General features: G+C 34.6%; 3 long non-coding RNA genes across 4 annotated transcripts; all 3 read right to left on the bottom strand.

Moving 5' to 3' along the window:
• Nucleotides 1–1,481: 1,481 nt before the first annotated feature.
• On the bottom strand, nt 1,482–3,390 carry LOC125585357. 2 transcript variants are annotated; one of them, XR_007322282.1, is made up of 3 exons: nt 2,621–3,239; nt 1,989–2,521; nt 1,482–1,710 (listed from the first exon to the last, which is right to left on the bottom strand). It is a non-coding gene; the product is annotated as an uncharacterized LOC125585357 (long non-coding RNA). The 2 variants fall into 2 exon arrangements; XR_007322281.1 differs by having other exon boundaries at nt 1,482–2,521; nt 2,621–3,390.
• A 504-nt stretch (nt 3,391–3,894) lies between these two features.
• On the bottom strand, nt 3,895–5,507 carry LOC125585358. The gene is made up of 2 exons (XR_007322283.1): nt 5,109–5,507; nt 3,895–5,013 (listed from the first exon to the last, which is right to left on the bottom strand). It is a non-coding gene; the product is annotated as an uncharacterized LOC125585358 (long non-coding RNA).
• Nucleotides 5,508–12,097: 6,590 nt separating this feature from the next.
• Nucleotides 12,098–14,847, bottom strand: LOC111213219. Its single transcript, XR_007322280.1, has 7 exons — nt 13,592–14,847; nt 13,410–13,505; nt 13,261–13,330; nt 13,074–13,168; nt 12,870–12,992; nt 12,704–12,786; nt 12,098–12,607 (listed from the first exon to the last, which is right to left on the bottom strand). It is a non-coding gene; the product is annotated as an uncharacterized LOC111213219 (long non-coding RNA).
• Nucleotides 14,848–24,987: the final 10,140 nt, after the last annotated feature.

Genomic DNA, 24,987 nt, shown 5'->3' with positions numbered 1-24,987 from the left:
TATAAAACCATTTTCCGCGCGTAGCGCGGAGAAAATCTTTAGTGTTAGTAAAAGAAATTTCACTAATTGGTTTATTGTAGTCCAAAAATTCTAACAAACAAAATAACAAGTAGAGACATAAAACAAAAATGAAACCACCACTGGATTCTAGAAATTTATATCCTGTTTTAGCTATGTATCTAATTAAATGGAAATGTTTTTTTATAGAATATTTTCACCTACTATATTTCCTTGATAAAAGATAGATTTTGGATTACTTGATAGAAAATATCAATTATATAAAGGGTGAATTTGGTGAATATTCATATTGGACCCTAATATTAAGCTTATAGCTATTCTACAGTGAAAAGTCTCTGATGGGATTAGTTATGCTCAATATTGCCAGGAATAACCCTGCAAGCGCGTGTGCGTGGGGAGAGGACTGGAGTTAAAAACACATGCTTAATTTGTGCCCGCATGTTGAGGTATGAAAAAATGCAGAGGCAATACTATACTATAGTCTATGTAGTCTAGTTAAGTTCTGCCACACATAAATTCACAACAATTGGTAATTGTGTATTCATAATGGATTCGAAAATATACAATATATCCATGCACGGGAACAAGACTACCCTATATTCAATGTAGTATGCCCACATTTTGGTAAAAACCATATATATCCAAGTTCGCTTTGTTTCCACGTTTTTATGTGATGTTGAATAATGTTCCAATACATGTGTAGGAAGTGATCCAAACAAAGCTATACTATATGATATATGGTATAGTTTAGGCAAGGAAGACAGATCCTCAATACATGTGTTCAGACAAGTTGCAGTGGCCTAATGTTATGACATGGATTGAGGCGATATAGACACATAGAAGAGAAGCCAATTATTAAAGGTAAGCAAGCAAAACGAGACCACACATTGTCTACTAGTCGCATGATAGAATATGTTAAAGATGACATGAAGGCAAACGTCATAATACAATAGATAAGCTAATGTAATGAAATGGAAAGCAAAGTTATAACAAACACGGCTAAAGGATTTAAGTCACAAATAAAGGAAACATAAGAGAGGAAAAACATATATCACAAACTCCGATTGTCAAATCTCTACTATAACACAAAATATTTTTTTTATTTTGACTTAAGCTGAGCATATCCTGTTTTGGAAACTATCATTGCCCCACTATACTATTTTTATAATGGTATAATCTTTTGTTGTAAGTGCGATTAACCATACAAGCAATCTCTGAAGTTACAAAGCACAGTTGGATGCAATTAGAGGAGGACGCATGTTTCACACATTATGAAGAGTACTGTAAGGCAGTCTTTCATAACGAGTTCAAGTGACAACACCAGCAACAACATAACATCGTCGGTATTGGTATGGGGTTTGCACCCAAATAGAATCGTAAAGGAGCAGGGGGGTTGATGGTGCGGCAACAACGATGGTCTTTCGCAAATGGGTACTATGTAACTAAAGCTTTAGTTCTCTTCATGAATAAACATAGCATGAAGTTGTAACACGAAAAGTACATATACATCATAATGCGGCCATGTACATGAACGTGTGATACAATGAAGGCAGTAGAGCAAAGCAGCAAAAAAAATGGACTACACCATATAAATAATAGTATAGAACGGAACCATATCATATGGAAGAAAAGGAAAAATAAATTTCATCTACAATGCCAGTTGCCTTCATCGTGGCTCCTAGTAGTTGCAGCCTGAAAGATATATAAAGTATGTAGTCATTGCACACATCATCATAGACGAGTCTTGACCTAGTTAGAACGTGGAATGGAGTTACATAATTCACATACACAATTAGTAAAGAACAAAACACATGTACATGAATGCAATAAAGGATTCCATACTATAAGACATGCTAAGTAATATAGTACCGACATGTACTAGTACTGAAGCGAGGAGAATACCAGACTAACAATAGTACAAATTCTGTAGCAATATAAATGAATAAAACAAAGTGTTGAGGTTTACTTACGGTGATGGAGTCCAATCATAACATAGTGAACTTTGTTCAACTGCATAGCTCCATGCATGCTTCCACAATCATAGCATGGAACTATACTACAAAGAAAACAATATAGTATAACATGAGCAAGCAAACGAAACTTCACTCAACGCTCCTATGTTGGGTAGATTGCTCCTATGTTGGGTAGATTCGACAAAGATCAAATATATATAGGTACAACTATTTGTATACTATTTTACTTTAGCAAAATAGCATAATTTGATCAATTCTTGCTATGTGAACTATTTCTACTAAACATGGTGACTATATTATCAAAGTCGCTCAGATAGTATAGTCATATTACAACATACATAACTTGCTTCCACAAACACGAACCCAGAAAATCATGTGGGGGGAAACTAACGAAAACAACACAGAAACAACCATGGAGAGGGCCATGGTGAAGGAGGCAAATACTAAAATCCTAACTGAGCTTGTAAACTTAAAATAGTCTTGCAAATTATCTTTATTGGTCGGCCGCCAATATACCCGTAAATCTGGATCTGCAAACAATAAACGGTGTTAGTGGTGTTAATGCACAGCGAGATGGGTTCAAAACAGAGGATAAGGCCGACTATGTTCATTAATCAAACTGTATTTACTTGGGTTTGGTAGGAGATCACTCCGCCTTGCAAATTTCGCCGCGAATTTGAACAGTTCTCCGTAAACCTAACATCGATTATCAATTTCTGCCAGTAACACGAACCCAAAGATGAAGCTTTAAGATTTCTTCCTTCGCCAACTCCGCCTCACAATCGATTTCAGCTAATCTGTTTCTTCCAATGATCTCTCCAAATGGCGTTCGTCAACGAATGGAAACAGAAAAAAGTGGTACTGACTTTTCAGTTTTTAGGGTAAAGATAAAAAAAAAAATACAATTCTCCTTTCACGCGCCTATAAGGCTATTTTCGAAACTTTGGATAACATTATATAACATATCATAACCATCATCATATTATCATCATATTATGTGTATGGACTTAATATTTTTTGGCATATGTATATGGCCCCTAATTTCCCTTATATGGCTTAGTATGTTCTTTGATAATGCTAGATACTACATACACAAAGAAAACTCTTTTTTTTAATCTAAAAATTAAAAACTCATTTAGGTTAGTTTGATGATTTGCAGTACTGTAAATGGACATATGCGTAAGTATAAAGTGTTGAAGCCTTAGTCCAACAAAATGCGGAAGCTTTGGACGCATGCAGTTGTAACACAGCAACCCAAACAAGGTGATGAGATCAGACGTCGGTGGAAGCTTTTGATCAGTTGTGAATGAGAGCTCTCCATTGAATTCGGGTTATACTCGTGTTTCATTGTCTGTTCTCTTTGCTTTTATTTTTGTCTGGTAGGAGTTTTTCATGTCTAGCTATAGCTTTAATTAAGAAGTGTGTGTGAGAGTTCATGTAGAAATATTAAAGGTATATATTTTTTCATGTCTAGCTATAGCTTTAATTAAGAAGTGTGTGTGAGAGTTCATGTAGAAATATTAAAGGTATATATCACACATAGATGATTGGATACGAAAGTTTCACCTAAAACAAAACTGCAAGGTGAACCTCATTTTGTGTATTGAGCTAAAGAGATTGAACAGAAACGTGAGTTGGGTACGAAAGTTTCACCTAAAATAAAACTGCAAGGTGGGCCTCATTTTGTGTATTGAGCCAAGGAGATTGAACAGAAACATGGGTTCAGTACGCCAAGGCATGCAAGGCATTTGATCATATAATTTGATGTGTCAATTTAATTGGCTGAAAGGCATTTGATCATATAGCCGTCTGACATTAAGGTAATCTAAAACTTTAAATTTGATCTAATCAATAATACTGCGAATCCGAAAATGAAAAGAACTACTAAACAGTTAGTGAATAATAAGATTAACTTGTTGTATTTCTTAAATAGATAAAACCATGGTATTAAACAAGCAAAGCAAAATGAAAAACAAGTATTTTACATTAAAACATAGACTAGAAACGAAAAGCAAGAGCTGCAGCTTAGTAACAAGTTCAACACTCTAGGTTTGAGATCAAGGTCGATTAGTAAGACGTAAGTGATCATCAAGAAGTCCAAAACCCGTCCGAATTTGCTTTCTTCTTCATACGTTTGGTTTTTCGATCATTTTTCACCTACAATGTATGACACATTTTGAGTGTACATGCGACTACTTTTTCTATTCAATCTTTTGTAGAGAGAGAGAGAGAGAGAGAGAGAGAAAAAAAAAAGAAAGAAAAAACTTGCCTGTGGCAAATGATGTCGGTCGTACTCAGCTACTCGAAATCGCCTCTGGCCCTGAATATTAGATTTACGAGACGCAGGAAGTCTCTTCTCCTCCAAGTGCAAAAAGTTATGCAAGTGCAAAAATTTAAACAGGGTTATTGCTCAAACAGTAAAGGTCACCTAGTTGACTTGGAGGTTTGTTATGATAAAAATGTTATTTTCAAGGTTTAAAGTGCTAATCAAAAACGTTCAGTGTTTAAAGTGCTAGAATGTGACATTCTCAGGGTTTAAAATGCGATTTTTCCTATATATATATATATACATAGACATAGTTTCCAAAATAAATAAATAAATTATTGAAATGTTCATGTTTAACACAAAATCTCAATCAAATTGAAGCAAATAGAGAGACGATGCTTACTTCTCGTACGTGCTTATAACTCGAGAGATGCTTCTCGAATTTCTTCAGGCTTTGGCAATCGAAATTGCACGATTTGCAATACAACTTGGCACTCTGAACAACAACTGGTCCGCTTTGTTTACTATATAGTAAACTTGTCCAGCACCACTCTTCACTTGTGCAGAGGAGGTTAGCTACTCGAGGCTTAACTGAATAAGCCAGAAAAAGGTTGTATCGCGTCCGTTGTTGTTGCCGGAGCAGATCCCAATCAAAGACACCTCGCACCTTATCTGGTATGATCATCATTGTAGCTGGAGGAGCATTCTGACCTCGCCATTCCACAATATCCCGATACATGAGGTAGTTTGTGCTTTCTGTTAATATATATTTTTTTAGTGATATCCAAACTAATAAATATATATATATATATATATATATATATATAACACTCTAGAGATGGATAACTAACCGGATCTGGTATGTGCTACAGAGATTCCAGTGGATACGAGCCCTTGCAGGATGTGACCAGGGGTTTGTGTTTGGTCGTTCCTTGAACGCCGCTTAAGCTCGCTCGGACCCGACCAGCGTCATAACCTTCCGGAATCGGACAGTCCTTCATGTCCCACCACACCGCTATCTTAGCTGTACCGTGTTCAGCCGTCGCCTTCATCCTCTCAAACCTTTCTAACGTATCACACACACAAGTCCTCCCTTACGTTCTAGGGTGTCTTTATATATACATATACACATCAAACAAATGGGCCCTAAACGAAAGCCACTAAAGCCCACGAATTTTTTGTCAACTTGATTTTATAAAAGCCACATGGGGCTGAGTATTATTTCTTATTCGGAAAGTAGCTAGGCGCTGCGCGTGCGGCGCACCCGAACCTAACGATTTTTTGAAAATGCGAAAAAAAAATCGGGAAATATTCGGGAAGAAATTTTTTAATATATATATATATATATATATTTCTTACTTATATATGTATAATACAAAAATATGTTTAATAAATGTTTATCTATAAGAGACACAACAAAAATAAGATACTTATATTCAAACATACCAAAGTAATTTCATAATCTAAAGTATTATATAAATATATATATTGTTTCATTTGAATTTTTATCATCTATATCATTTATAAACCAGAAAACACAAAGTTACAAATTACCAAATTTTGATAAAGCCCATCTAAAGTCCAGTTAAAGTCTATTTTCTCATGTTATAAGTTATAACTAAAGTGCACCTAAATGACAGCAAAAAAAAAATTAGAAAGAGATACGTCAACATTTTACACCTCCCACATCGCTTAATGATGAAGATGGGAAAGAAAATCAACCAGTATAAATAAGGTACGTCCTTCACCTTTGTTCAAGTCAAACATGCTCCGATAGAACTGCGGCCCAACTTTTATCTGGGCCTAGTTTAAGTAAGAAAATCGGTAATAAATCCGACTAATAACGTGTAATGTGATTAAGCGCCCGCTTAATTATAGACCGATTAGTTACGCCGATTTGGTCAAAAGCGCAACGGTTGACTCCCGACTAGTGTTTTTTCGGCCGCAAACGCGGTTACGCGGCAGCTTTTTTAAACAAGGGTATTAATTGTCTACTTTTAATATTTAAACCCCTACCCACGCTTAAAAAACGCGGATTATTCTTTCGACCCAAAATTGATTTACATATACCATTATTTTTGTTCCAAATCACAAAAATTGAGTTTTTATGTTTTTAATTTTTTTTCTTTTCAAAATAAAAAGAAATAGAACATTTTCTTTTTCAAAAGTGTTTGGATGAATTTATAACTTTTTATTAGAGAACATATAATTTTTTAAAAAATTAAAAATAATGTTCGAGTTTTAAGAAGTGTTTTCATATCTAACTCAGATCCGTGGTTGAACCGGTAAACCGTAAATTGTATATAATCCGGTTCGTATTCAATGAAAAATTCGTTAATTAAAAATATATAGAAACCATTAAAAACTCAAAACACGTTATTAATATGTGATTTGGTACCAATGATCCGTTAAAAACACAAAATATCTAATAATATTTTAAGACTTTTTATTAATTTAATCATATATTTTTAATATTACATAAACTTGTGATTTTTAAACTTTGATGATATTTTTATTATTTCATCCAAATAAAATGATAATATAAAAAACTTATTGATATGACAGTATTAGTTTATTTTTGTTTTTAATAACCTATTATAAGTTTTGTATTTTTTATTTTAGATTTAAAATTTAGTTTTATGATATATAGATTTAAGAAAATAATATTATGATATCATTACGTTTGTTGATTAATTTAGTTTCATAATATATATGTATAATATTTAAACTTAAAATATTTATATTAAATAAAAATATTATATCTTATAAGTATGGGTAAGCTCATTTTTATTGATCCATTTAAATCTTTATATATAAAGAAGAGTTTAATCTCTCCTGATGATGCCAGCTTGGAAATAGGATCCCTGTAGTGAAGACACATAGGATCCGCATCGTTTCACTAAACTTCGCTGTTGGGCTTCGTTACGCGCTGCGGCCCATCGAGACAGTCTTCTGCGGAAGCCCTATCAACTGCTCCCCTCCGTGTTCTTCGTTCGTCGTCGATCTAAGCAGAGACTGTCGAGATTCTGTAACGGCGATTGTGGTTTAATCGTCAACCACGTGATTCTCACCTATAAAAAGGTATGGCTCCATCCCCTTAGCATCATCCTCACAATTTCTAAATCAATCTACCTCCTAATACGTCATCACTTCTAAAAGCCTTCATTCGTTTAGTTTGTTCTTATCAAGCCAACTGCTCAGTCCCGACTCCTCTCTCCTCAGGTATGAATCCCTCTTAATGTTTCACTCCAAGTCGTTTGATAAATAAGCCTCAATGTAGTTGGCCGGAGATGTTGGAGGAAAAGACGGTTTGAAGAATCTTCATGGTGTGTAAGTTTCCGTCGGAGTGGAGAAACACTGGAAGGGACATGACTCGATTAGCCATGTCTTGATTGCGTCTAACCCATACCGGTACGTTGTAGAATTGGATTTGGAGTCAGTTTCGTTACCTGGAATCCAGTCAGATAATACTGGAGTTAACTGGTTATCGAAGAGATGCAGAAAGCCTTAAAAAAAATTGAGTCTGAAATCATGTTGAACCATTGGAGAATCAGAATTATTCTGTTTGTGTTTGTATGTACGTACATCTCATTTGTCTAGCTGTGAATTTTTAATCTTTATCTATCTTAATCTTGCAAGTTGTTACTTTGTGACAGTTGCCTATGTTATTGAGTATATTGTTGTCATCTATTTACAAGATGTGTTCTGAGGAAACCATGCATTTTCAAGTAGTAGACCTCTCAAGAATTAACAGATCTATCATCTGGGATTAGTCCTTATGTATATTAGTCTTATGTATCCATGTTTAGTTCTTATGTATATTAGACCATAGAGATTCACTTGGTATGTGGTTGAGTCTAAACATGATCATGTTTGATGCAATATGATAATTTACTTGGCACAAGGTTGAACCTACTGTGAATGTGTTTGATTCAGTATGACGAGTGCATCAAGGACTGTGATAAGGCTGTTGAAAAGGATAGAAAGCTTAGGCCTGGAAAGGAACAACTCGAAAAAGTATCCACAGGTAGCCGCCAAGAACGGCTGGTTTTGTTGGCTCTGCTACTGCTCTGCACACCATCTCCTCTGATGCGCATGTGCTCTCCTCAGAGCTGCGACCAAAGCGTTGGCGAGCGAGGGTTGAGTCTGAAACTGACTGTTTGGATTGGTGGGAATCCTGTTGAAGGAAACGTTGAAACAGAGCTCGAGAGCTTGGAAATAGAGAGAAGGGTGTGCTATTTGGCGACCAAAGGAAGTGAGAGGATGAGATTTGAGACATGCCCTTCGAAAAAAAATTGATCTTCTGGAAGTTAAAATCGTCGAAGTGACGTGAAGAGGAGTGACCTGAGAATGGCCTCTCCTTTTTGCTGGTTGGATATTGCTTCTAAACTGAAGCAGCCTTGGTGTTAGCGTCTGGTGCACGGTATAAACCAATGTACGCATCACTTTAACCCGTTAAATCCCTTTCAAGTTTTATCTCTGTACCCACAAACAAAACAAGGTTGAGACGTTGAAGTTTCTTTAAGCTTAAAGGAAGAAATAGTGGTGGAGGAAGCAAACATAAGTTATGAAGATATGGTTTAGTATGAGGAAAGTATCGAATAGATGAGGGAGGGCAAGTTATGGCTTTATATTGTTTGTTTCATACTTTCGATGTTATTTTTTCTTTAAATTTCTTAGTAATTAAATATCATAAAGAGCTCAGATATTAGTGAATACTTTTGTAATACTAAACACTTGGCCAGTCGTTCAAATTGTTTTACTTGGAGGATGCATTAAAGAACTTCACTTGAAGCAGATATTAGTTCTTCTGAATTTCACTTGAAAATTTTATAAGAAAACCAATTACGAGAATACAATAACATTGTTGCCTTTTCACGTTTTATCAACTCAACCATGATTAAAGAAAAAATTAAACTTTTCCTATTCTAATAATTGAGTTTAAGTTAAGAAAAACTAAGATACCGAGAAAAAGAAAAAAAAACAATTTACACACTATCAAAACAAATGAAAAAATAAAATATACAATAGTAAACATAAAAAGGAAAATAATTTCATGATATAGACAAGAGACTAAATTTATTGTATCTAAATAGATGTATTTAAAAAATTTCATGAAAAAATATCTTCCTAGCTAATCTCGAATGGCACATAGAAACAATTATGAATTATTTCGTGATAATCTGAAATTCTGTGTTTAATGTTAAGATCAAGCTTGAAATAGTCTAGAAATCTTTATATTTGTTCATAATAAACAATATAGCTTATTTTATCTGAACCAAGTATCACCTAACAATAAACTTTAAAAATAAAACCGATGAATATCAGGAACATGTCCTAACCCTTGAACACTATGTCCAATCCAATTGGATATCTAATGTTTTGATTGCCAGTTTTTCATCAAAGGTGAGATTCTCTTTTTGGAAAATTATTCAAAGGCCTTACAACTGGCGAGAATCTCAAAAAGAATCATATACATTAGTTGTTAGATACAAATTATTCAACAATGACATAACAATATTGTCGTCGCAAAAAGTCAAAACAAAAATTACTTACAAACAAAAGATACATGAACCATTTTCTTGAGTTTTTTCTTCTTTCTTTGTGTCTTTCATTCACATCTCTTGCAAATATGAACCTAAAATACCAACCACAAAATTATATAAGAAAACAATAATCTAGATCACAAATAAATCATATCCCGCCCGTAGGGCGGGCCGACTCTAGTATATAATATACAGGCCCAAAACCAAAACACTCAAATGTCATTAATGAATTTTATTAATCATTTGTAAAAATAAGGATATTTTTGGAAAAATTGTAATTTTCATTAAGGGCATAAAATAGAAATGATTTTTTTAATGGTATTGATATCTGATAATATTTTAAGACTTTTTATTAATTTAATCATATATTTTTTAATATTACATAAACTTGTGATTTTTTTAAACTTTGATGATATTTTTATTATTTCATCCAAATAAAATGATAATATAAAAACTTATTGATATGACAATATTAGTTAATTTTTGTTTTTAATAACCTATTAAAAGTTTTGTATTTTTTATTTTAGATTTAAAATTTAGTTTTATGATATATAGATTTAATAAAATAATATTATGATGTCATTACGTTTGTTGATTAATTTAGTTTTATAATATATAGATATAATATTTGAACTTAAAATATTTATATTAAATAAAAATAATATATCTTATAAGTATAGGTAAGCCCATTTTTATTGATCCATTTAACTATATAATATGCAGGCCCAAAACCAAAAGACTCAAATGTCATTAATGAATTTTATTAATCATTTGCAAAAATAAAGGTATTTTTGGAAAAATTATAATTTTCATTAAGGGCATAAAATAGGAATGATCCTCTTTAAATGGTATTGATACATATCAATTCTAATCCGCACATCCGTATAGATATTTTTTTATTTTATAATTGTATTTGATATTATTACAAATGTTTTAAATATATAATTTCCATTTTAATATTATATATGTGTAACTCAATAGTATTATTGTTTATATTTTTTATTCAGCTTTATTAATATAATAATGATTTGCTTAATATATTTTACTTTTTTATTAATATTTATAATTTACTAATATAGTTTCGAGTTAGGTATAATAAAATAGATAACCTCCTTCAAATATGTGTTTTTTCTTTAATTTATACATTTTGATATAATACATTTTAAATTTTTTTTATTTATATTATAGAAAAGAAATATGTTTAAGGTAATTTTTATTTACATGTCATGTTTAAAATATATACTTTAACATATACTATTTTAGTATTTTACGAGATTTATAAGTAAAAAATATTTAACAACTCAAGGGCTAACTATAAATAGTACAGTTTTAATATCTAAACCCCAATACATAACCAACTTATAATATATATATATATATAAACAATATAAACATATACTGTATCGTTTTTCATTTAATTCTTTTTATTATCACCATGTATTCATAAATTATATAAGATACAGAGTTAAATACCATTTATAGAAACTACTAATATTTTTTAATTCTTAAATAAAGTCTTATAGACATATAGAAATAGTTTAATCCTAATATATATTAAAAGAAAATTCATTTTATTGATTTTTTTTACGTGCTATGCATTAAATAACTCTCTAATTAACTGTTTTAATTTGACTAATTGATGGTTATCTATTTTTCTTTATTTAGTTTGGTTTAAAATGAAAAGTAAAATAAAACCAATGCATCAATTGCCAAACAATATATTTCATCTGTTCTGAAAAGATCCACATTTTAGAATTCTCACATATTAATAAAACATTAAAAATTTACATTAAATGTGATTGTCAAACCAAAATCATTCGGTTTTGGGTGATTTAGAAAATGTATCCAAATAGTACTTGGTTAGTTTATGGTTCAGATTCAGATTGTTCTTTCTGGTTTTGGTTGGAATCGGTTTTTGACAATAATAACCGTTTATAACCCGATGAGTAATATTTTCGGTTTCTGTTCAATATTACCGAAATTAACTTAAAAATCACCAAATAACCTAAATCAAAACAAGCTCACTAATTGAAATGTCAAAGCAAAACAAACCAGAAAATGAAACATAGTTTTTTACAAGCTTTCCGTAGTGATTATCCATTCTTTTAAAGTCGATACCATTACCGAGAACTCTTCTCTGAAAAACTGCACCACCGTCTTTATTCTGGGTTTGAGAAGATGATTAGCCTTAGGACTATGAACCACCTGACCCTCCACCATTTTTGCTTGCCACAGAACTATATTTATCATGTAGATGTTTCAAGGTATCCAAATTTGATTCACAAAGTAGAGTATATAATCAATGCTTTCTTTTCCATCAAACTTCTCAAACCATGTCTTAGAAACCAGTATACCAACTTACATGTTTAGTTATAGACGTCTATCATATTTAGAAAATTTATACAGTTTTAACTTTGTAAGATTATATGCATCTTCTGGCTTATATCAATAACTTGATGAGACATATCGCTGCTTTGTGCTGCCTTTATTTCTTCAAGCTCTCGAGTCAATTCAGCAATCTGTTTCTGTATTTTCGCTCCTCTATCAGGTAAACTTGCGACCATACTTTCTCTCACATATGAAACCCAAAAACAGAGACTTAGAGAAACCTGAAGCTTTTGCTAGATTATTACATGTTATTTACAAGTGTTGATTCATGTCTTACCTTGTTCTGGAATAGCATAGATAACCGACTGACTCTTGCTTTAATCTCTCTTTCCGACAAGTCATATTCATCTATTGGAGAAATGTTGATGATTCTTTTGTCCAGTTTCACGTCCTTTGGTTTGAAAGCATACTCAGCCCTGGCAGAAACAAGTTTTTTTTTTTTTCAAATAGGTGAGCGATTATACAAAAGCGCAACAGTTAAATTTGACAAAAGGTTGTGGATAGCAATATACCCATTGTTCATGTTGTCCTGAGAAGAGCTTGCTGATGGACCTCCCAAGTATGATGTTGTTCCTCTCCTTCTCCTTTTTTTTTTCTTTTGCATCAAATGTTTACAAAATAATCATAATCAGGATGTCTGTTTTATAAATAAAAGAGAAAAGTTGTTTTGAAATCCACCTTATTTCTTCTACTTCGTTTTGTTGTATTGGAGCAGTCTTGGAGAAGAGTAAGCTGTGATGACTCACTCCAGATATACGTAGAGTTTCCAGGAACTTAACATGGGATTCTAGAAATTCATCTCTACAGAAATTTACAAACATAAGCGAATCAAATTCAACGACACTTTCTTTTATTTTCTCTCAGAATCAATGATATGCTTACAGTTTGATCTGGTTGTAATGCTCTTCGTATAGTTGCTGTTGTGTAGGTGAAACATCAAATCCTTCCTTAGGAAGACTGAAAAGTTCTCGAAGGTCCTAACATAAATAAAAGTAAAAAAAATTGCTAAAACGATTAGAAAATAGGATTAACAATTAGACCACCATTGACAACAGAACTGAGACTAAACCTGTTGGCTGAAATAGCGGATTTGTTCTTTATGCTCAGTCACGGTTTTTAAACAAGCCTCCCTTGTACACCTACACCAATAGCATTACATCATGCGAATGATCATATCAAATCAATAAGCCAACCAAAAAAGCAGGAAACTTAACAGACCTGCTTTCTGTAAATATTTTCTTCGACAGTTGCTGAGGTCATTAACCTATACACAATGACATCCTTGGTTCCAATTCTGTATGCTCGATCAACGCTCTGGTTGTCACAAAAATCAGAAAATCATGTCGAACATATTTTCAGTAGAGTAAAAAATATCAACAGCTTTCGAAAGAAGGAAGTACCTTGGATTCAAAGCCGGGTCAACCACAATCACGCGGTCTGCTTTTTGTCAAAGTAAGGCGAGACCACCAACTTGAGATATGAGAACAAATATAGCCGCCACATGACCACTTTGAAATTCCTGGAATAAATTAAGTTTTGAAACAATTGTGATATCATGAAGATAAAGGGAATATAACTAACTCATGAAGAGAACACACAATAGGACTAACCCAAGAAAAGCCGAAAATCCGACCAATGGTTTAAATGGGCTCGATCCTTAAAACCAAAAACATAGAATCCTAATTGAGAGCTCCAAAACCAAATACATAGGAGGAAGTAGATTCTAAAGTGATTTTAGAGACTATCAAAATTCTATTTGAGTGTGACATTCACTTATGCTGGAGGAAAGAAAATGAAGTGGGCTGACACTTTTTTTTTAAAATTAAATATATAATATTATATAAAATCCGAGATGGGAATACAATGGCGTTTACTAACCCGACTTCAACCAAAAGCTTGTCTAGATTCAAATATCATAGCACTACCTTCGCATCAACTACCTAAACCGACAGATTCTGCTAGACCATTCTAAAATCCCTAGATAACCAGATTCCCGTTCTCAACCGTTGTCGTTAATCCCGAGAATGGTGGGTTAAATCATGTTTCCTTATATGTTGGTTTTCCGGTACGACGCCTGAAATAGTTGGGTTTCGGGGATCTAGCCAAGGCCTATAACCTCCTTTGGAAATGAAACACAAGACGGGCAAATGAAGAGGGTGTTACGAGCAACCATACCTTAAAATGATCCACCGCAGCTAAAGTTATAGCACATCGCCATTGCCACCACAGACATACAGTAACAGAGATGCACAAAGACCCACCCAAGCTTGACACGAGCTTTGTAGACCCGCAACTGCCAAAGAGCGGGCTTGAACTTGCCGCTACAAAGAGCTTAGTAACTCTTCCAATCCGGCACAAGTAAGCCATCTACAATACCACAAATGAACAAGAATTCACTCACGGCACTGGATGTGAGATAAGTCGAACGTTGACACCTCACAGTGACCGCAATGACATTCGATGCCACTCGAAAACCGAATAGCAATAACCTGAGCTGCGATAGATTACTCGCTGGTGTAAAACAGAGAGACACAAAAGTAAAGAGTCAAAAGCAAATTCCGGAGCAAAGGACCGTCGCCGTAAACCATAGAAACCAAACTCGAGCTAAGTAGAATATAACTCACTGGAAAGAGTGGTGAAGAACACCGTCCAAGAACCATAGACGACAACTTTCTTGTGACCTTGTTGGATAAACTTGAAATAGCTTGAGAAGCAAGTTTCCTAAAACTATTGAGTTATAGTTATCTAGAGAGATTAGGAAATATTTAAGTTATGTGTATCCTAATGAGTTTAGGATAATTATAGTGATATATAAGGAGATGCAAGTATGTTGCATAACTTGTGAGTTTATGTGTTTTGAGAGCTTGAGGTTTTGAGAGAGTTTCCTCAAGAGATTAATAAGAAGAGTTCTTATATTGAGAAACTATATTTCTGTGTTCAAGTGATTGAGAAACTAGATTTGGTATCAGAGCAATTCGATCATGGGAGATATAGTTGTGGCGACAGGGAAACCTAAAGAAGGAGGAACTTCGATACAATGTCCTATGCTTAATTCATCTAACTATACCGTGTGAGCTGTAAGGATGAAAATAGCACTTAAAGTGCATAAAGCTTGGGAAGTTGTGGAGACAGAGACCCCGGACACCGAGAAGAATAATTTAGCGATGGCTCTGTTGTTCCAATCAATACCGGAGAGCCTCGTACTGCAGGTAGGCGAGTTTGACACAGCAAAACAAGTGTGGGAAGCTATTAAAACTAGACATGTAGGAGCAGAACGTGTGAAAGAAGCTAGACTTCAAACGTTAATGTCTGAGTTTGATCGACTAAGGATGAAGGAGACAGAGAGTATTGATGATTTCGGAGGAAAACTATCAGAATTGGCATCTAAATCCGCTGCTTTAGGAACAACAATCGAAGAAGTCAAGATCGTCAAAAAGTTTCTTTCAAGCCTACCTCGCAAGAAGTATATACAAATTGTTGCCTCTTTGGAGCAGGTTCTTGATTTAAATAAAACAAGCTTTGAGGATATCTTTGGCCGCTTAAAAGCCTATGAAGAACGTATTTGCGAAGAGAGTGTAGAAGAGGACGACAAAGCAAAATTGTTGTATGCGAATAATGAACAACAAGCAAGCCAATCAGCTAGACCCCAAGGTGACTATACTTCTCGATATGGTTCTGAAGGAAATCGTGATTACAATGATTCATATAGGGGAAGAGGTCGTGGAGGACGCTCTTATCATAGAGGCAGAGGCCGTGGTCGTTACAATGGAGGAAGAAACTATAATGGAGGAAGAGAAGTAGTTAGAGATGCGTCACACATAACCTGCTTCAGGTGTGATAAGGTTGGTCACTTTGTTGCTCAATGTCCAGAGCTCTTGTTAAAGCTACAAGAAGCTCAAGAAGCTGATAACACTGATACACAAGAGGCTGACGAGCTTATGATGCACGAGATCGTTTTTCTGAATGAGAAAAAGGTGTTGCCCGAGAAATACGAGACTAATGAGAAAGGAGCAAACGTTTGGTATCTTGATAATGGAGCGTCAAATCACATGACTGGAGATGTAAGGTATTTTTCAAAGCTTGACAAGACAATCTCCGGAAAGGTACGCTTTGGAGATGACTCCCGAATAGATATCAAAGGCAAAGGCACAATCTCTTTCACCGATATGAATGGAGATCCTAGACAGATGAGTGACGTTTACTTTATCCCGGATCTAAGAAGTAACATCATAAGTTTAGGGCAAGCAACAGAGGCTGGTTGCGACATACGGCTTAAGGGAGAGCTACTAACGATGCACGATCAGTCTGGAAAGCTACTGGTTACAGCCAAAAGGTCGAGGAATAGGCTATACAAGGTGCATATGGGTTTGAAGAGCGGGTCTTGTCTCTATCTAAGCATGGAACATGAAACAAATAAATGGCATGAACGACTGGGGCATGTAAATTCAGAGACTATACGGAACATGATGCAGAAGGAGCTCGCACTAGGATTACCGAAAGGCTTCATCGAGAAGAAAGTATGTGGATCTTGCCTACTTGGGAAACACGCAAGACAAACTTTCCCAAAAGCCACTTCGTTCAGAGCAACAAAAGCGTTGGAGTTGCTTCACGGAGATCTTTGTGGCCCTATAACGCCAATGACACAAGGAGGAAATCGATATATATTTGTAGTCATTGACGATCATACGAGGTATATGTGGTCCATGCTACTAAAACAGAAGAGTGACGCCTTCAGCAAGTTTAAGAGATTGAGAAGTCTAGTTGAAAAGGAAACAGGTGAGAGGATACAAACCTTCAGAACAGATAGAGGAGGAGAATTTGTGAATCATGAGTTTGATAGCTTCTGTGATGGTACGGGGATAAGGCGACATCTCACTGCACCCTATACACCTCAACAGAACGGTGTGGTCGAGCGAAGGAATCGAACCTTGATGGAGATGGCGAGGAGCTTATTGAAGCACATGTCGATGCCTAACTATCTTTGGGGAGAAGGGATAAGGAACGCTACATACCTAATCAACCGTGTGGCTACAAGAGCATTGAATGATCAAACTCCATACGAGATGTTACGAAGTAAAAGGCCTAATATAAGCCATCTGCGAGTTTTTGGATGCGTAGGTTACGCAAAGATAGAGGGAACACAACTAAAGAAACTTGATGATCGTTCTCTTATGCTGGTTCATCTCGGTACGGAGCCTGGATCAAAAGCATACCGCTTATATAATCCAAACACACGGAGAGTTATTGTGAGTCGAGACGTTGTATTCGACGAAGATAAAGGGTGGAGCTGGAGTAAAGAAGATAAACAAGAGAAAGAAAGCTTTGTGGTTGCAGGAGGAAGGTTTGAGTCGTGTGATGAGGAAGACGTAGACAACACACCTTTGAAGGCCATCGAGAATGATAGAGAAACAGAGGAGGTCTCTGTTCCGAGTAGCTCTGTTCCTAAACAGAACACTAGCGAAGCTGAAGATCAACCGCAGTATCTTAGAAGATCCGAGAGACAGACTCATCAACCAAAATACCTAGACGACTATGTCCTACTAGCCGAAGAACTTGCAGACGAAGTACTGTTTTATGTGAACAATGAACCAAGGACGTTCGAAGAAGCAAGGCACTCGACGGAATGGATAAGAGCCTGTGAGGATGAGATAGAGTCCATTAAGAAGAATAAAACATGGGAGCTCGTTGATCTTCCGTTTGGCGCAAAAGCTATAGGATTAAAATGGATTTTTAAAATCAAGTGCAATGCCGATGGAAGCATCAACAAGTTCAAAGCCAGATTGGTTGCAAAGGGCTATGTGCAACAATATGGAGTCGACTTCGAGGAGGTATTCGCGCCAGTCGCAAGACTTGAGACGATAAGACTACTCATTAGTTTGGCTGCAAATAATGGATGGGAGATCCATCATCTCGACGTTAAAACTTCCTTCTTGCATGGAGAACTGAAAGAGACCGTATATGTGAGTCAACCAGAAGGTTTCGAAAGAAAAGGATATGAGAAGAAGGTATACAGGCTCAACAAAGCGTTGTATGTATTAAGGCAAGCACCGAGAGCTTGGAACAACAAACTTAACCAGATACTCATGGAGCTTGAGTTCAGTAAGTGTACTAAAGAACCTTCAGTCTATCGAAAGACTATAAAAGGCGAGCTTCTTGTTGTAGCTGTCTATGTGGATGACTTGTTCGTGACTGGAACAAGCAAGAAGCTGATAAACGAGTTCAAGAAGAACATGGCAAGCAAATTTGATATGAGTGATCTTGGGAGATTAACATACTATCTTGGTATAGAAGTGGTTCAAGATGATCGAGGGATCACACTTAATCAGAATCAATATGCTAAGAAGATACTCGAGAATGCAGGAATGGAAAAGTGCAACTCGACTCAAGCACCCATGGAGCTCGGCCTTAACCTATCGAAAGCGGAGGAAGAACAGGAGATTGATGCGACAAACTACAGAAGGAACATCGGCTGCTTAAGGTATCTACTCCACACGAGACCTGACTTATCCTTCTGCGTTGGAGTGTTGAGTCGCTATATGCATAGCCCGAGAGTGTCACACGGCGTTGCATTAAAACAATGCCTACGATATCTACAAGGAAGCACAAGTTATGGTTTATTGTTCGAGCGATCACAGAAGGTACCAAGGCTGATTGGTTATAGTGACAGCAGCTATAATGTTGATCCAGATGATGGGAGAAGCACAACTGGACACATCTTTTACTTAGGAAAGAGTCCCATAACGTGGTGCTCGCAAAAGCAAGACACTGTCGCTCTATCAAGCTGTGAGGCTGAGTTCATGGCGGGTACAGAGGCTGCGAGACAGGCGATCTGGCTGCGTGATCTTTTGAGTGAAGTAACCGGCCAAGCTCGAGAGAAGGTCACAATCAGGATAGACAATCAGTCTGCAATCGCTTTGACAAGAAATCCAGTCTTTCATGGAAGAAGTAAGCACATACACTCTAGGTATCACTTTATAAGAGAATGTGTTGAGAGAGAGCTCATAGAAGTTGAGCATGTACCGGGTAACGAACAAAAGGCGGATATACTCACAAAAGCGTTGGGACGAATCAAGTTCAAAGAAATGAGAGACCTCATTGGAATGCAAGAGTTGTCACAAGAAGGTTTCAAGCTTAGGAGGGAGAATGTTGGATAAACTTGAAATAGCTTGAGAAGCAAGTTTCCTAAAACTATTGAGTTATAGTTATCTAGAGAGATTAGGAAATATTTAAGTTATGTGTATCCTAATGAGTTTAGGATAATTATAGTGATATATAAGGAGATGCAAGTATGTTGCATAACTTGTGAGTTTATGTGTTTTGAGAGCTTGAGGTTTTGGGAGAGTTTCCTCAAGAGATTAATAAGAAAAGTTCTTATATTGAGAAACTATATTTCTGTGTTCAAGTGATTGAGAAACTAGAGACCCTTCATACTCTCACGATTCATGAAAGGGTCAAGGCACCATCACCAACTGTGAACCCCAAGCCCCATAATTTTCTACTAGTAGAAGAAACTTTGGAGCTTCCCGGACAGCTTAGGAGGAGTGCCGAACCTCCATGACACCATATAGAATCAAATACTCACCGCCACTGACAGACGACCCACTAAGCCAAACCCGACAAAGCAATCTCGAGCTTCTCCTGCTAGGAGTGACAATAACCAGGAACATATCTGGCCGAAAATTGGAAATTTTAGAGCTACTCTTTCAACCCTAAACGCCGACTGCATCCGTCCAACACCACACCTCAACTGTGCTTAGAGACCAGAGAGAGAAGAGCCGCCACCATTACCCAACCCTTCGCGAGCAGAGCTAGAAGACAGACCTACGAAAACCTAACCCAGATTTTACAGCAAGACGATTCGGCAACATGAGAAGGAAGAACGAGCAAATATAAAATGAGAGAATAAGGTAGAGAAGCCTCCGGCGTTCGGCTGACGCGCCCGGCCAGAAGCCGGAGCACAGTTTAAAATCGTTTTGAGGAACGAGAGAGTTTCGGAGAGGAGAGAGAAAAATACTTTATATTAGGCTGATACTTTTTTTTAGGCTGATACTTCAGTATAACAAAACTGAGAAGAAGAGAAGAGCAATGTACAACTCTGCTTGAGATTGAGTTTAGAGAAACCAGAATTACATACAACTTCAGATTGTTCGAAGTGAAAACCATGCATTGGTTTTTTTTTTTTGTCAGCAACATTACAGACTCATATTAACTCTGTAAACCACACCGGGAGATGTTGATCCATGTGAACGACAAAGACGTTTGTCTCCTGACACTGCGTGCTAGGTTATCCGCCTTTGTATTTTGCGTTGTTGGTACATGGATAATCTCTGATCATATGAAACTCTCTTTCAGACTCTTAATATCTTCCAAATAACTTGCAAAAGCTGATCATTCTTCTGGTTCTGAAACCATCTTCACCAATTAAGAACAATCTGTTGCAAAAGTAACCTGAAATTGTCGTAAGTTTCTCATATATTCCATAAACCATAGTAGCGCCTCCATCTCCACATGCAAGGGAGTTAGAGTAGCCCGTACATTCCTTTCACACATTGTTTTTTTTTTCTTTTTGGACAAAACATGCATTGGTTATTTTTTCTTTGTGGTAAAAATGCATTGGTCATTTGATAAAATGTAGGAGACATAATAGACAAATTTGGCTTGACCAGGGAAAAAACTAGTTTGTGCAAAAAAGGGGGAAATTACTATGTTTTTTTGGGTCAATCCGTAGTTACTATGTTAAAATTCTTTGTACAAATATGTATTTACTAGGATAAGACTTGCGCCTACGCCTGTGCACTTTACCCGATACCCGAAGCTGCACCCGAACCCGACCCGAAAAACCCTAATCGAAATCCGAACCGAAGTAGCAAAATATCCGAACGGTATTGATTTAGGAGAGATTTATCGAACCCGAACGGGTAATATCCGAATCCGAATGGATACCTGAAAATAACCGAACATAAGTATATATAACCTTATATTTTTAATTTAAATCTTTTATTTTATTTAAAATAATTATATTGATGTTACACATACTTTAAAATCATATAATATACATATAAGTACATATAAAATGATTTGATACTCACTTAAATTGCTTGTCAACCTTTTCGTTTTATTTATTAACAAAAGTTACATCCAGTTTTTTTTTAAAAATGACCAAATTAATGTTTATTTATTTTTGCAATGTTATCTCCAAATCTATTAATCACTCAATCTATTAAAAACAAAAAAAATAGTTAAGTAAAATTAATATTTTTAAATACAAGAAACTTAAAACAATGAAAAAATTAATTTTTTTATTTCAAAATCTAAATATCCAAACCCAATCCGAAATAACCGAACCCGAACTAAAAATACCCGAACTCGAACCCGAACGGGTACCCGAACGCCCACCCCTACCTGTGCCTTGCGCATGAGTTTATGTGTATATATTATCGACAATTTTTTTAATATATTTGATCATTTTATTTATACATATACAATGTTTTTTGTTGTTATTGTATAATTTCTTTCCGATGGACCAGATCAGATCAATTTTTATTAAAAATTGTGGAACTAAACTATAATTAATATCATGGATTGATCGGATTGGACATTAAGCAAATTATGACACAAAAACCTTATTTTTTTCCACCAAACACATTCTTGAAAAAAAGGGAACATTATTGTTTCTACAGTTGAATTATTTTGACATTTATCTTCCATATGGTTTTGAAAGGTTTCAGATCAACCATCGAATTAATACATGTCATTTTAATGCTTTTAGTCGTATGCTTAAGAAAAACTTACATTTTTATAATTTAAAGTCGTTTTAAAAAAATTCAAAATATAACATATAAGAAAAAATATAACATATAAGAAAAATATAACATATAAGGTTTCCTCATTTTTGTAATTTAAAGCCGTTTAAAAATTTTACAATATAACATATAAGGTTTCCTCATTTTTGTAATTTAAAGTCATATTTAAAAATAAAATAAAATATAACATATAAGAAAAAATCTAATTTTTTATTATATGGTTAATGTAATTATTTATTTTTTATAATATAAAATTAAACAAAAATGAAGAAGGATGCAAAAATTGTTATCAAATATTTATTATTAATTGTCATATATATGTTAATCATATTAGGTAATTCTGTATCTTTTATTTAAAGAAAGAATACACGCTTCTTATATTTTGGGTTAATATATTGTTTCCTAGTAATTAGATTTGGACCAACATTTTTTTCAATTGATTCTTTAGCCGTTACGTAAGCTATATTGTCATCCTAATTAAGTGACACATAAACAAGGTTTTTTTTAATTACTACAAACTTAAGGTTACAACTTTTTAAATGATCTTCAATTAATATATAGGGGATATCTTAACGATGGGAGCTTGTTCACCAACATATCATACTCTCTGCATACAAATTTTGGTCTCTATTAATCCCATTTTAGGCTCTTTGTTTGCTTAATCATTATAATCCATTGTGATTCAGACAAATAAAATTCTTGGGGATGAGAGATTTAACAAAATCTGCAAGTCGTTGCCAAAAAGAAAAACACAATCTGCAAGTCTTTCCTGAACACTTTCCAGAGTGAAACCTTCTTGCTTTCTAATTTCGACTTGCCATTCTCCTCAATTGCATCGGAATTGAGTGTGCATGAAGGTATGGCTTCATGCAACTAGTCGTTTCATCACGTAGCAACACTCTCTTAATCACGATTTCCACTGGCAATATATGTTTTAGTTGAGACAAGTTGCCGTAACAAAAACCTCCTAAAATATATTATTTAAATAAGAAAAATGGCTTAGAATTAAGATATACATCTCTTGGACCATCACAATAAGTTGACTAAGAATTAGAAACAGACGTGATACTGGATATGTTTTCAGATCAGATCTCAAAGTTATTAATTTGTCTTATCTAAGCTGTTTTATTCATATCAGATTCCAAAAGCATAAAAGGGCAAAAACCAAATTGGCTTTTTATTTAGATTGGATTGCATAGTTGACAATCAATGAGACAGCATGAACATTCTTTATTGTTTTTTGTTTGTTTTGCAGTGCATGATATTCTGCTAAATCTTAATTTTTTGGTAATATCTGGTAAAACTATGCACAACTCTTTTAGTACAATTTACTATTATATAAAGCAAATGCTAATTTTGCTTTATCAACATTTGAGTTAAAGAAAATCAGTTACATGTTAGCTGAACTTTAACTATAAGTTTTAAGGCAACCGGAACTTTTACAGTCATTTTTCTTCGACATTTTTCTTGCTTATTATTTCCCACAGTATTTTTTCGGGGAAAAGTGACAATTTCGACCCCAACAATTTCAGTCATGTCAAATACGACCCGAACAATTGATCAGTACCAAATACGATATCAACTCAATTATAATTAAAAAAAACTACCCGAACTTCTTAAAACGTGCATAAATCTACATTGACTCTAACAGAAGTTAGTCAACCGTTAACAAGATAAAACGACGTCGTTTTGATATACGACGAAAAATGTCAATTTCCACCCCAACACTCTCAGTCGTGCCAAATAGGACTCGAACAAATGGTTAGTGCCAAAAACGACCTCAACTAAATTATAGCTTAAGAAAAATCACCCAAACTTTTTAAAACGTGCATAAATCTACATTGACTCTAACAGAAGTTAGTCAACCGTTAACAAGATAAGACGACGTAGTTTTGATATATATATATATTTTTAAAAATGTTCATTTCGGGACTCAAACCCGTGCCGGGATATCCTTTTAAAGGGGCACACTAACAACTAGACTAAAGTAATTTTTTGAAATATTATTAAAGATTGAAATTCTCCATTATATAAACTACTATTCTTCTTCATCTTATCCAATCTAAAACTTTGGTGATTGCTTTATATATTTTAGTTATTGATTAATATGTCTAATATTTTGTACACATATCTTACTAAAAGAAAGGTAAAAGGTCTCTTAACATTTTTGAACAAAACATCAAAATATATAATATTAAGTTTGAAAATTAAAAAAATTTCCACTTATGTTTAAAAATTAAAAATAATTTATACAAGAAAATTTTATAAATAAATTCAAAGTTTTAAGTATATTTAAGATCGTATAATAATAATTATTTTATTATTTATATTTTAGTAAGATATAAGTTTATTAAAGATATGATAAATAAAAAACATGTTAATGTATTTATATAGATCAAAAACAATTGTCACAAAAAATTTAAATTGGATAAGATGAAGAATAATAGTAGTTTATATAATTTCAAATTTGTAATAATATTTCAAAAAGTTATTTTTATCTAGTTGTTAGTGTGCCCCTTTAAAAGAGTATCACAACACGGTTTGAGTTCCGGAATGAACATTTTTTAATATATATATATATATATATATCAAAACGACGTCGTCTTATCTTGTTAATGGTTGACTAACTTCTGTTAGAGTCAATGTAGATTTACGCACGTTTTAAAAAGTTCAAGTAACCTTCTTCTGCAGCTACGGTTCTCATGCAGACCTCGAAGGAACTGATAGCCGATTTGTCCAGAGAAACTCAGTGGCCCTCGCTTTCGGCAGCCAACTGTGCTCCATCTCGGCGTCGTCAACCTGTTGCTAGGGCAATCAACGCTTCAAGGCCTTCTCCGCATAATAGCTACTCCTCGAGTGTAACTGCCAAGGTACCACTAGGTATCTGTGATAATGATCCTGAGTATCCTTGGGCTTCAAAAATGGAGAAGTCTAAGAGAAATCTGCATAAGGTCACCTCGCCTGAGTTCCTCGAGGATGGTACGCCAAAGGTA

Source organism: Brassica napus, chromosome C4 (genome assembly GCF_020379485.1).
Source record: "Brassica napus cultivar Da-Ae chromosome C4, Da-Ae, whole genome shotgun sequence".
Classification (NCBI taxonomy): Eukaryota; Viridiplantae; Streptophyta; class Magnoliopsida; order Brassicales; family Brassicaceae; genus Brassica; species Brassica napus.
This window is presented reverse-complemented; position numbering and strand designations above follow the sequence as displayed.